Below are 15322 nucleotides of genomic sequence, written 5' to 3' on the forward strand. Positions count from 1 at the left end.
GGAATTGGGGAATTTGCGCACCTAAAAACAATTGAATTATGATCTAGCCATTTATGATCAGATCACTGCATGTGCCAAAAGAACATGGCTTGAGATATCTTCCCAGGATCAAGTGAAGTTAGATTTTAGCCAGATAAAACAGAGATAAGAAGAACAATTCTCTGATTTCATAGCGCACGTGTATCAGACAGCTAATAGGTCAGTCGGAGGCTCAAATGCCTCAGAATTCATAGTTAAACAGCTAGCATTTGAAAATGCCAATAAAGCTTGTCAGGACATACTCCTACCCTATTGGAAGAAAGGGACAGTTTCTGAATTTATTCACCTTTTTGTGGATGTTGGTCCTACACAATTACAAGGTTTCACACTCCACACGGCTTTAAAACAGGTACTTCAGCCCCAATCCTGGAGACACCATTCTCGTGGGTGGTGTTTTAATTGTGACAGGGCATTTGGCATGGGATTGCAAATCTCTGCGCAATAGGGCAGAAACCTCTCCCGGTTTTTACCAGCAGCATTAGGAGACATAAAGCCACATGGCCAGGGAGAATGAGAACAGATATGGCAGCAGCCCACCTCTATTTTCGACCTCACTTCCGCTTTCTTCAGGGCCGAAAAAATGAAAGACTGGGCCTACCCCAGGCTGGACAAACAATGGGGGCTCTACAGTATACATGGGAGGAAGATTCAGAGTCGCAGGCTTTGATGTCATCACAGCCAACCACAGCGAATCATCATTACCAGCCAGCTCCACCCAGACAGTATTTTTATGACCAGCCATGGTAATAGATGAAATGGGACTATAGTGAGTTCCTGCTGGAATTCCTGGACCATTACCCCCAGATACCATAGGCCTAATTTTGGGATGAAATAATTTTAAAGAGGGAACTCAAGTAATGCCAGGAGTTAATTGATTCATATTTTAGAGATGAGCTAACAGTCACTGAGAAATCAGAGCATGCCATTCGGCTCTCTACAAAAGACATGCTGGCACAATTAGTTCTTTTACCTTGCTGTTCCTTGGACAGCCCACTTAAGACCTCAACTTTGGGCTTCTTGGACAGAGTGTACTGGGCTCAATCTGGTAGGAGGGTCCCCTACTGGAACTTAAAATCAATCAAAAAATTTTGAGATATCGTAAATACTGGTACAGATAAATCTGTTTTATCTCACAGATTTTGGCCCAAAAGCTGGCCTTTACATATTGCACTTGCCAATTTAGAAGGTATAAGGCTGATCTCTCAACCTGCCCAGAGTGCCCAGTATCTTCACTGGGAAGACCAAGATGGTAATACTGGAATTTTCAAGCCTTATGTTTTGGACACAGTTACTGGTAAGTTTATGGGGTAGAGATATTTTAAGTAGCTTAGGATTATTATTAGTAACTCAAAATTCTATCATGTAATTTAAGGGACTTAATCAAGGATTTACTCCTAGGGAAATTGAGGAAAACTTACAGGCGAGTAGCTACCTATGACCGATCTCTTCGACACAGATTAATTAATGCACCCAACCAAAATTTTTGGTGGGGGTCCTGACCTTTCCCCGACCCCCAAAACATAATAATAATAATAATAATAATAATCAGTTGGCTCACAGAAGAGCCAATCTGGGTTAGTCAGTGGCCCCTAACAGGGGAAAAACTTAAAATATCCCACATGTTAGTTGAACAACTTCAAGCTGGTCATTTAGAGCCTATGCTCAGCGATTGGAACCCACCAATCTTTGTAATTAAGAAAAAATTGATAATTGGAGATTATTACAAGACCTTAGAGCTATTAATTGGGTCATAGAGCCCATGGGAGCATTACAATCTGGGCTTCCTTCTGCTACAGCTATTCCTTATTTGATAGTAGTAGATCTAAAAGATTGTTTCTTCTCTATACCTTTGCACCCAGATGACCATAAAAAAATTGCATTTACTGTCCCAGCAATTAATTTTAAAGAACCAGTTAAAAGATATTGCTGTAAAGTGTTGCCTCAGGGAATGCATAACAGTCCTACCCAATGTCTATCACACCTGTGAGGTAAAAATTCCCTGATGCATATATTATTCATTTTATGGATGACATACTTTTAGCTCATGCTAATTCAGATGTACTCTTAAAATTTTTTGCCCAATTAGAGACTTCACTCACAGTAATGAGTTTGTGCATTCCACCTCAAAAGGTGCAGAAGACACCTGCTTTTCAATATCTAGGTCATGTGATTGAAGGACATACAATCTGTCCTCAATACTTACAAATAAGAGTCAATGATTTTTAAAAATTATTAGGAGTTATTAATTGACTTAGGCCATCCTTAAAGCTAATACTTCAGATCTAAGTCCTTTATTCCAGATATTACAGGGAGATCCTTCTCCAACTTCTTCTCGTCAGCTCACAGCTGAAGTGAAAATGGCTTTGAGGAAAGTTGAAATTGCTATTAAAAATGCTTAGCTTACTAAAATTAATCCACAAGAGCCTATATATTTATTGATATTTCCAACTTCTTATGCTCCTACAGGGGTGATATGGTAAACGCTGGGAGTTATTAGGTGGATTCATTTAGCCAACTCTCCTCAAAAGTCATAATTTTGTTGCTCAATTAGTGATAAAGGGCAGAACAAGAGTTTTACAGATAGTTGAATCAGAACCTAATGTTATAATCATTCCATTTTCTACTCAACACAATGTTTGGCTCTTTCAAACTTCTAATTTTTGGCAAGTAGCTTTTGCTAATTTTCCTGGTCAGATAGAAAGCCATTATCCTTGTGATAAAATTATTCAGTTTGCATTGGTAACGCCATTCATATTTCCAAGGATTGTACATGCACAACCAATAAATGGTGCACTGACAGTATTCACTGATGGCTCAAGCTCAGGTAAAGCAGGTTTTTATAGTCATGCTCATACAGAGGTAATACAAACCTCATATGCTTCTGCCCAAAAAGCAGAACTATAAGCTCTCATTTGTGCTTTAAGTCATTTTACAAATGATCCCATCAGTATTTATTTTGACAGTTTATATGCATCTGGAGTCACAAAAATATTGAAACTTCAATTATTGGCTATACATCATCACAAGAGTTATTCAATTTGTTTTATGCCCAGCAAAGGACGGTGCAAATGCAAAAGCACTCATGTTTTATAGGCCACATACAGTGGACCCACACTAATCTTCCAGGGCCTCTAATATCAGGTAATGATAAGATCGATAAATTGGTTGATGATTGTCAACAATCAGCATGTATGACTGTGCACAAGCCTCACATTCTTTGCATTATCAAAATGTCTCTAGCTTACATAAAAAATTTAATATTACTAGAGAACAAGTTCATCAAATTGTACGTCACTGCCCCCATTGTTATACACACTCCATCTTTACCATCTGGAGTAAATCCCCATGGATTAAAACCAAATAAATTATGGCAAATAGATATAGCTCACATTCCTCAATTTGGTAAACAATGTTATGTACACGTAATTGTAGATACTTATTCTAGATTTATCTTTGGTACAGCCTGTACAAAAGAAAATACTCAACATGTTATTTCTCATTCATTGTTTAGCTGCCTTTGCAGTTGTAGGATGTCCTTTACAGATTAAAACTGGTAATGCACCAGTTTATGTAAGCTCTTCTTTTCAACAACTTTGCCAAAAATTTCATATTGACCATAAAACAGGTATTTCTTATAATCCTCAAGGTCAAGCCATTGTAGAATGAGCTCATGTATCTATTAAGCTACAATACAAAAACTAAAAGGGGGAGATAAGACTAGGACTCCCCAAAATAGCATCAATCATGCTCTGTTTGTTTTAAATTTTTTAAATTGTGACTCAGAAGGTCACATTGCAGCCAAGCAACACGTCTTCTACAGCAACAGGCTTTTTAGGCCAAGTTTTGTAAAAGGACTTATAGACTGGTCATTAGAAAGGACAAGATTCAGTGGTTATGTGGGGCAGAGGTCATGCTTGTATTTTCCCAGAAGGTGCTCTTCATCCTATTTGGGTAACTGAATGCGCCATCAGGCATCAAGGACATAGAACCAAGATTCAAATGAGTGAAGATCAACCAGAGAAGCCTTTCCTCAAAAAGAAGAAATCTCAAAGGAAGAGAAGAAAAATGATGGCCCCAAGAAACTGAATGAGGAAGCTACCTTCAGGGAAGGACCTGAAGAAATTGACGCTGTAGGCTGCACAAATGATTCAACAGCAAAACGATGATGCTTGTTACAATATTAGCTCGATTGAGCTGTCAGGTAAAAGGGAATCAGGAAGAAACTTGTTGGGCATATTTTCCACCCAACAGTGTGGATTGGAGAATCCATCCCAGTATTTACTATGTTACTCCAAACCATGTGACTGGATTTAATTATTCTGGCTATAGTGCCCAATTACCTTTGTGGTGGCCCCATGATAAATATGCTGGCTGTATAAAAGTGTCATTTGAAGAAAAGACAGCAATTGGGAGACCTAGACCAACTAATCATACTGTTACTGGAGACTCAAAACCTTATATCAGTTATTAAAATGGGACTTTTCATAACAAACCAGTATCTCAGAATACTTCCAAGGCTCAAAAAATATTGACAAAAGGATTGGGACTAAGCTAAATGCCTTAGAGGCTACTGTCATAAATATTAGTAATGAACTTTCAGCTTTGAAATCCAAGGAAAGACTTAAATGTCACACTAGCTATAAGTATGTGTGTGTTACTGCTGCCAAATACGTTTCCCAATGAGATTGGGAGAAGGTTAAAAACCATTTATTGGGTATTTGGCAAAATAATAATAACAGCTTGGATCTTTTGGAGCTCCATCATCATATTTAAGATATACAAAAAAGTAAGATTGATTTTTTGGATTCTACTTATTTAGCTAATCAAATACTTAGTTGAATGGCTTTAATCCTGGAAACATTCTTAAACATTCTGCGTGGTATATCCTTGTATTGTTCTCTTTGCTACTAAATTCTCTCTTGTAATTGTAGGATGGCAACCCTTCAAACAAGGATTCAGGGACTTGAAATAGTGACCTATTACCTTCTTTTTCAAAGAAAGAAGGGGGAATATGATTGCATCTTCCGTTTTGGAGCAGAGAAGCTTTGACCATCACTACATCTTGTAGTGACTTGGATATTGCCCCGGTCCCAGAAGTTTGAGGACTTGTCTTCAGATGTAGATGTTGCTCTACAGTCCTTGGGTCGAATTACACTCACATGTCTCTTGTAACTCTGCCCCTTCTTACCTTTTTTGGATGGTCCTCCCAATAAAAGCCCACTTCTGAATGTGTTCTCTCTCTCTCTCTCTCTCTCTCTCTCTCTCTCTCTCTCTCTCTCAAGCTTCTCATGACTATCCCCCACTTTCCCATTTGGGGAGCTTCAGGCCAAGAATGCAAGAGCTGTCCTGAAGCTTGTTTAAAGGTAAAGTGTGTGTGTGTGTGTTTTATTTGGTGTCCCTGGAAATTCACACAAGTGACCTTAAGTTCAGCTGCCCCCGCAGGCCAGGGGTGGCAATCAATATTAACATTAATTAATCATCAAATTGCTCTAGAAAATATAACATTCAAGACAATTAAAAAAAACTAAACACTGAACTCTGGTCAATGATTTTTTTTCTTGCAGTAGTATAGATTAACACCTGTCAAAATACTTTACATGTATGGTATACTTACATTGAAAAACTTAGTAGAAAGATTATGTAGAGTGGGAGCTCAATATCTCACTGTTAGAGCAGAGTTACAGATAAGAAGAAGGAAATCCTGGAAAGAGCCCTGTGGGAATAGGTATTTGGGAAGTTTTTTATTACTTAGTCCATAAGTTCCATAGGTTTATAATTATTTCAAGATGAAAAATTTTAAAACAATCATCCAGAGAGCATTTGTAGACATAAGTGAGAAAATGAACAGAAAATCCTAAATTTTAGTTGTAGACTAAAGAACACCTTTTGTTTTGGTAATATTTGTTGGCTTTCATACTTTAACCATTGTACTGCAAAATTAACTATTTTCAAAGTATGTGGAACACATTATATTTGCCTCATAGGGTAAAGAAATTGACTTTAAAAATCACAGATATGCATTATAACAACCAACCACAAGAACTCAATAGGAGTTCTTTGTAGCAGTGAAACTGCTATAAAGATACCAGGTATGCAAGAAGCAAAATAAACAAGTATGGAAAAATAGCATTTTGAAAACAAAATTGAATTTATTGCTTTTCTGGAAGGGAAGATGCATCACATAGGTATGAATTTAGAGAGTTGTCCAAAGCAAAAATTGAATTAGATGTAGAGCAAAAAAGAGGGAGTAACACCAAATACGACAAATGCTTAGTTCAACTTATGGATTTAACAAATAAACTAGGTTGTAAATTTTTCTTTGTGATTGGTCACATTCAGAGTTTGCATCACCAATATAGAGAAACCTGGTTTCATATAGGTCTGAAATGAAGAAAGAATACTTTTCAGAGAGCCTAGGGTCGTGCTTGTTTTTGCTTACTCAAAAAAAATGTTCTTATCATTTATAACCTTACCACTTACAAGGAAAACAACCTGAAAATTAACCTATTCATTTATAATATTTAAGGGAAGTAGTACTAATTGTGAATAAGTAGTTGATACAAATTTATAAGACATATTGTTTTCAAGGGATGATATCATAAATTTGGCCAACTGAGAAGATCCAGCCCTTGTTCCCTAATGGAAGCATTTTTTAAAAATAAATATAGACTAACTAAAATAATTTTGTATAAACTCTGGAAAATTCAGAGATCTACAGAAACCAGGCAAATGTGCAATCAAGAATAAGCCACATTCAAACTGTTAGAAAATTTCATGGCATTTTATTTGCCCTTTCATCCCCCATCCCCTGCTGAGGCATGGGGTAGTTAGGAGTAAGTAACCCCATTACCAGTTTCCTTTTTCAGGCTAGAAGGAGCTGAGCAAAAAATATTTGTAACACTAACCTGTGTGTGGGCTCTTGGTGTTCACCATTTTGATCTCAGCCTGGTGAAATCAGTGGAAGACAGTGGCAGATATCATTATACATGGAAACTGCAGGGGGAAGCAGACCCGTGGACATCTGCAGGCAAGAAATCATGGGCAGAAAAATATAACAGGACATCTGAGTCCCAAAATGAAATTGAGGCAAAATTTTTTGGGAAATTGATGAATAAACAGCCATATATATGAAAGAAACTGGGAGCCAGGGGCACACACTAAAACACAAAAGGACACATTTCCATAAAAGACCTGAGAACACCTTAAGCTTTTACTTCAGCTGAATCTGAAGGGACCTGCTATTAATGAAGGTGATTCACAACAGTTTGATAGTATATTTTTATTTTTTTAATTTTTCTATCTAGTTTGATAGAGCTATCTATTTTTCACATGCTGAATTTTCAAATGAACACTCTATAAGGCATATAGAAGGAGGAAAAGAAGAAGGAGGAAGAGGAAATAAAAGGGAAAAAAGGAAAACATGGTCCATTTCAAGTCTGAATATTTTCTAAAGAAACAGAGACATTGGACTTACTAAATAAAGCATGCTACAGTTTATATATAAGGTGTCCCCCAAAAGCTCATGTATTAGATAATTCAGAAATTTTCAAAGGTGAAATGCTTGGGTTGAGAGCATTAACCTAATCACTGGATTAGTCCCTGATATGGATTAAAGGGGCAGTAACTGTAGGTAGGTAGGGTGTGGCTGGATGAGGTAGATCACTAGGGGCATGCCTTTGAAGTTTATATTTTATCCATGGTGAGCAGAGTTCTCTGCTTTCTGATTGCCATGTCCTCAGCTGCTTTCCTCCTCCACACCCTTCTGCCATAATGCTCTGCCTCACTTTGGATCCATAGTAAGAGTCAGCCATCTATGGACTGAGACCTCTGAAACTATGAGTGTCAAACTTTTTCTGCTCTAAACTTGTTCTTGTCAGGTCTTTTGTGTAAAAAAAGCTGACTAAAACAAAGACTTTAAAACAACTGTTTTAAATATACTCAAAATAGTTAAGTAAAACTCAGACAAGAACTAAAGGAGACCAGGAAAAATGAAATGTGAACCAAATGGGAATATTAACAAGATAGAAATTGTAAATAAAAATGAAGAAAATCCCAGGAATATAGAAGAGTGGGAAGCATCAGATATCTATCTCCCCACTAAGACAACAATTACAGTAAAAGAAATTGCCTGATGTAACTATTTTGGAGCTCTAGTTCTTATTAAAACTTACAACTTCTAGTGGACCACTTTTGTTGGGGTTCAAGTGTGCAGAGTTTAGCTCCCTCAGGCCTGACAGGTTTCAAGAGCTGTGGTTGTGATTTAGGTCAGCTGAGGCAAACCTCAGTTAGGAGGAGGAAAAGTTCTCTTCCCCTTATCGCAAGTCACAAGTTCTGCAAGGTTTGGCCAAGAGGAAGAAGCTTCCTGCATACTGGACCTGGGAACAGTACATTCGGGGATTAGATAATGTCTACAAAGAACTTTGGGAGGGTACTTATCAAATAAACAGGAACAATCTGAATTTAGCTCTGTGTACCCGCTGAGGCATGATATTTGGGCAATATGGGTAAAGTGTTAATTGCTTGCTTTGTTAGAAGAAGAATATAAAAGGAACTTGCAAATAAACCTCAGCATGCAGTTGCAATTGCTGCCTTGGCTCTGCATCCCCTGTGTCCCGGTTATTTCGCGACCCTTACCCAGGGACCCGAACGCACTAGATGTTCACACACTTTGATGGTAAATTGAGGATGTTTTAGTCCATTTCAGCTTATAGAATGATAGCCGCTACATATTCACCAATTGCCAGCCCAGTAACAAACAGCAGTACATATGTTCCCAGAATACCCTGTCTACAGCTTGCAGAAGCCAAGGTGAAGAGTTTGGAACATTTTCTCCAAATATTGGGAATCTATGCTCTAATTGATGATTGATGTTTCTGATTATAAATGAGAGACCTTAAGTTAACCCCCCAGGCTGTTCCCCCAGCACAGAGATAACCTACAACAATTAAAACACAAAAGAAAACCCAGAACAGAAAGATCTGGGGAAGGAGGAAAATTGTATCTCCAGAGTTATGACATTTTAACATTTGAATGTACAGTTTGCTGCATGAGCACTCTCTCATCCAGTGAGGAGGTCTGACGTGATTCAAGACCTCCAGAGACCAAAGTGGAAGCAGGTTGATTTTATTGTGTAGTTACCATGTATATATACTTGGGCAGTAGCTAAGCAGATTATAGGCAGCCACCAATACGATTATTTGTCAACTGTCCTTGCAGCAACCAATTGAGGAGTCGGCCATGAAGCAAGCTCTGGGACTGCAACAAGTAGTTCTATGCCCAGGGTTGTGCCTACAGGGTAAATGGTCTGCCGCTCAGGTGCCTAGCATGAGGGGAGTGACCTGCCACTTAGGGGTCCTTAAAATATGTCATGTACACAGCACTCCATGCATTTGTCCCCACAGTTTGCCATTTTAAAAATCACAAGGCATAATAAAGCATAAAATTATGACCTATTCAAAGAAAAAAAAGATCAAAAAAATCTATCCCTGTGGGGGGAAAAGGTACATTCATACATTGCTGGGGGGGACTGCAAATTGGTGCAACCACTATAGAGATTCATAAGAAAACTTGGAATGGAACTACATTGCAACCAGCTAGCCACTCCTCAGTTTATACTCAAAGGACTTAACATCAACATACTACAGTGATGTAGCCACATCAATGTTTACTACAGCTCATTAGTTAAACTGTGGAACCAACCTAGATGCCCTTCAATAGATGAATGGATAAATAAAATGTGGTATATGTACACAATGGAATACTACTCAGCCTTAAAGAAGAATAAAATTATGGTATTTAATGGATGGAGCTGGAGAATATTTTGTTAAGTGAAATAAGCCAACCCCCTCCAAATAAGAAAAAACAAATGCCAAATGTTTTCTCTGATAAGCAGGTGCTGATCCATAATGGGGGGAGGAGTACAGAAGAATGGAGGAACTTTGGATTAGACAGAGGGGAGTGAGGGGAGGAGAGGGGTTTTGGGGTTGACAAGGACAGTGGTATGAACTAGACATTATTACCCTATATACACGTAGGACTACATTACCAGTGTGACTCTGCACCATGTACAGGCAGAGGAATGAAAAGTTATGCTCCATTTGTGTACAGTGTCAAAATGCATTCTACTGTCATGTATAACTGATTAGAAAAAAAAATTAAATCTATGAGGCCAAATATAGAGAAGTTGCTCCCACATAGTTTTAGTAAGAGAATTTGCATAAACAGATTTAAACTAACATTTAGAAAGTCAGAGATATTGTTTTCTCCTGCTTGTTTTGGACTTTTTATCCTTAGGAGAGCAAAATTGTGTAGACTAGTGACTGGATCATAATATTAAATGTAATAAAGCCAAAGGGAAGACATTAGATCACCCCTGAAAAATAATTATCCTTGAGAAACAACACGATTTTCTCAAAGGTATTCAAAGACCTAAAGAAAAACATGGATAAAGTCAAGGAAACAAGTGTGAACAACGGGAATACCAATAGAAAGAAATAAACTATTTAAATTGATCAAAAAGAAATTCTAGAGCTGAAAAATATAATAACTTAAATGAAAAATCCATCAGAGGTATCCAAAAGTAGATTTAAACAGGCAGAAAAAGAAATATCAGTAAACTTGAGTGAAATGAGTCAGTCTGAGGAACAGCCAGAAAAGGAGATTGAAGAAAAATAAGAAGACCTTAAGGGATCTCAGAAACAGTGATATGGATAGGAAAATATGCATTGTAGGAGTTCCAAAAAGAGAACAGAGAAAGAGTCCAAGATATTATTTTTAAAACACAAATTTTATGTAAAATATGAGTATAAAATACAAACTCAGCTAACTACAAGCAGAATAAAGCTAAAAAAATCTACATTTGAAACACATTATAATCAAACTGTCAAAAACCAAAAAGAAAATCTTAAAAGAATCAAGACAGGCATAATTTATCCTCAGTTTCAGATTTTTATCAGAAATCTTATAGGTCAGATGGCAATGTGTTGATATTTTCAAAGGGTTAGAAGAAAAAGAATGTCAACCAAAAATCTTGTATCCAGTAAAGTGTCTTTCAAAAGTGAAGAGAAATATTTTTCCAAACAAAGAAAAGATGATAGAATGTATTACCACTAGACATATCTGCAGGAAATGCTAAACTGAATCCTTCAAGCTGAAATTAAAGGGCACTAAACTATATATTCAGAACTGTATGAAGAAATAAATATTTCAGTAAAAGTAAACACATGAAAAATTATAAAAGTGAGCATTATTGTAATCTTAGATTTTTGTTGTTTTGGGGAGGTACCACAGAGGCACTGGAATGCTGAGCCACTTTCGCAGTCATATTGTGTATATTTTTCTTTTCTTTTTATTTTTTGTTCTAATTAGTTACACATGAAGAAAGAATGTTCTTTGACTCATTATACATAAATGGAGCACAATTTTTGACTTCTCAGGTTGCATCCAAAGGAGGGTCACACCATTCATGCAATCATACATGTACCTTGGGTAATGATGCCTGTCTCATTTCACCATCTTGCCTACCCCCATGCACCTTTCCCCTTCCTTTTTGCCCCACCCAAAGTTTTTCCACTCATCCCATGCTCCTCCTATTATGGATTAGCATCCACTTATCAGAGCATACATTTGGCCTTTGGGTTTTGGAGATTGGCTAACCTCACTTAGCATGATATTCTCCAGCTCCATCGATTTATTTGCAAATGCCATAATTTTATTCTCTTTCATTGCTGAGTAATGCTCCATTGTGTATATATACCACATTTTCTTTATCTGTTCATCTATTGAAGAGCATCTAGGTTGGTTTCACAGTTTGGCTATTGTGAATTGTGCTGCTATGGACATTGATGTGGCTGCATCACTGTAGTATGCTGTTTTTAAATCCTTTGGGTATAGACCAAGGAATGGGATAGCTGGTTCCAGTGGTGGTTCTATTCCAAGTTTTCTAAGGAATCTTCATAAACGCTTTCCAGATTGGCTGCACCAATTTGCAGTCCCACCAGCAATGTATGAGTGTGCCTTTCCCTGCCACATCCTCATCAACACTTTCTGTTATTGGTATTCTTGATTACTGCCATTCTGATTGGAGTGAGATGAAATCTTAGAGTAGTTTTGATTTACATTTCTCTAATTTCTAGAGATATTGAATTTTTTCATATATTTATTTAATTTCTGAGAAGCCTATTTTGTATTTTTATTTAGAGACAGAGTGTCACTAAGTTGCTTAGTGTCTCTCAGTTTGTGAGGCTGGCTTTCAACATGCCACCCTCCTGTCTCTACTTCTCAAGCCACTGGGATTACAGGCAAGCATCACCCCACTAGGCCAGTTTTTTGTTGGTTTGTTTGTTGTTGTTGTTTTTTAGTATTTTTAAATTTTTATTTATTTATTCTAATTTGGTACACATGATAGCAGAATGCATTTCAATTCATAGTACATATATAGAGCACAATTTTTTTTATTTCTCTGGTTGTACCCAAAGTGAAGTCACATCATTTGTGTCTTCATACATGTACTTAGGGTAATAGTGTCCATCTTAGTCCACCATCTTTCCTACCCCCCCACCCCCCCCTTATCTCCGTCTCCTTTACCCTATGCAAAGTACCTCCATCCCTCCCATGTTGTGCCCCCACCCTCATATGGATCAGCATCCACATTTGACCTTTGATTTTTTTTGTGATTGGCTTACTTTGCTTAGCATGATATTCTCCAACTTCATTCATTTACCTGCAAATGTCATGATTTTGTTCTCTTTTATTGCCGAGTAATATTCCATTGCATATATACACCAGATTTTCTTTATCTGTTCATCTACTGAAAGGCATCTAGGTTGGTTCCACAATTCAGCTCTTGTGAATTGTGCTGCTATAAACATTGATGTGGCTGCATTACTGTAGTATGCTGTTTTTAAGTCCTTTGAGTATAAACTGAGGAGTGGGATAGCTGAGTCAAATGGTTGTACCATTCCAAGGTTTTCAAGGAATCTCCACACTGCTTTCCATATTGGCTGCACCAATTTGTAGTCCCACCAACAATGTATGGACATGCCTTTTCCCCTACATCCTCGACAACACTAATTGTGGTTTATTCTTAATAGCTGCCTTTCTGACTGGAGAGAGATGAAATCTTAGAGTAGTTTTGATTTCCATTTCTCTAATTGTTAGAGGTTTTTCATTCGTTGATTGATTTTGTAAGGATCCGGCGAATCGTTGGAGAAAGAGACCACAGGAGACCAGCTTCATGCAATGGGCAGGAGGGAGTTTATTGAAGAGGATCCTAATTCAGCGTGCTGAGGCTCAAGGCTCACTCAGGAAGGGAGAGTGGCCCAGAGCCCAGAGCAGAGGTTGAGCAGAGCTTAAGTACACTTTTTGGGGAGGGCAGGGGGCTTTGCATACATCAGAACAAATCATCATGAGGCACGGGGAAAATTGAACAACAACTCTGAGACGTGATTAGCACATTCATTGGCGGGAACAGGTCAGGCGGGGGTCACTTCTAAGTGAGGTACACATTCAAACTGATTGGTTCGGGCCCTGTGACAAACTGCACAGGGCCCTAGGCTAAATGGCCAGTAGGGCGTTGTTTTAACTATCTCAGGAATTTCAGGTTCTAGGTGTAACAGAGGAACTTAATAATACCTAATCTTTTACATTTTAATTCAAGCTTTCCAGCTTAGAAACTTTACCCTTTCAATTTCATATCTTCTTCTGAGAAGTGTCCATTCAGTTCCTTGGCCCATTTATTCATTGGACTATTTATCTGGTGTTAAGTTTTTTGAGTTCTTTATTATACTAGAGATTAGTGCTCTATCTGATGTGCACATGTAAAAATTTGCCCCCATTATGTAGGCTCTCTCTTCAACCCACTGATTGATTCTTTTGCTGAAAAGAAGCTTTTCATTTGAATCTATCCCATTTATTGATTCTTGATTTTAATTCTTGTGCTATATAGGAGTCTTATTAAGAAAGTCAGGGCCTAATCACACATGATGGAGATTAGGGCCTACTTTTTCTTCTATTAGGTGCAGGGTCTCCAGTCTAAATCCTAGGTCCTTGATTCACTTTGAGTTGAGTTTTGTGCAAGGTGAGAGATAGGGGCTTAATTTCATTTTGCTGCATATTGATTTCCAGTTTTCCCAGCACCATTTGTTGAACAGGCTATCTTTTATTAAATATATGTTTTTGGCACCTTTGACTACTATGATATAACTATATGCCGCAGTCTGGCTGAGCACAGAATCACGAGCCACCACACACCTTGTAGATTCAAATAGCAATTCTTTATTCCCGAACTCACACCGGCCCTCTACAAACACGTTCTGGGGAAATCCAAGTTCTGCCGCCAAATTCACGTACTCCACCAGGCTTTGAATCCCAAATACTTTCTGAATCCCAGGAGAACTCAACGGGAACTCAAGGATCGGGCGTGCCTGAGGCAGCAGGACACACCCTATTCCCCCGGCAGGGTACACCTTAAACCTGGAACTGCCCTAAACCCAAGGAGTGGGAGCGGGATACTCCCTAAAACCTGATCCGCCCTAAACCCGGATCCGCCCTGGTCCTTGAGCAAGGTCACCTTACTCAAGCATACATGCAATGTCACAGCGAATGTCCAAGGCAAGTCCATTTCCACGAGTCCTTCCTCTAAGCAACATGGGGTATGCTGGCAAGGAAATTTCGATGCGTCATTCCTACTTGGCAATGGCTCTTGTAAGGGTCCTGCGAAACATCGGAGAAAGAGACCACGAGACTAGCTTCATGCAATGGCAAGGGGGATTTATTGGATCCGTTCCAGCGTGCTGGGACTCTGTGCTCACTCAAGAAGGGAGAGCAGCCCAGAGCCCAGAGCAGAGGTCAAGCAGAGCTTAAGTACACTTTTTGGAGAGGGCGGGGGGCTTTGCATACATCAGAACAAATCATCATGAGGTGCGGGAAAATTGAACAACAACTCTGATACATGATTAGTCCATTCATTGGCGGAAACAGGCTGGGCAGGGGTGATTGGTCACTTCTAAACTGGGTACACATTCAAACTGATTGGTTCGGGCCCTGTGACAAACTGCACAGGGCCCTAGGCTGAATGGCCAGTAGGGCGTTGTCTTAACTATCTCAGGAATCTGGGTGTAACAGAGGAACTTAATAGTACCTAATCTTTTACATTTCAATTCAAGGTTTCCAGCTTAGAAACTTTACCCTTTCAGCTCTCAGCAACTATATTTATGTGTATTTGTCTCTGTGTCCTTTATTCTGTACCATTGATCTACGAGTCTATTTTGGTGCCACTACCATG

Source organism: Spermophilus citellus (genome assembly GCF_964194105.1).
Source record: "Spermophilus citellus genome assembly, chromosome: 6".
Classification (NCBI taxonomy): Eukaryota; Metazoa; Chordata; class Mammalia; order Rodentia; family Sciuridae; genus Spermophilus; species Spermophilus citellus.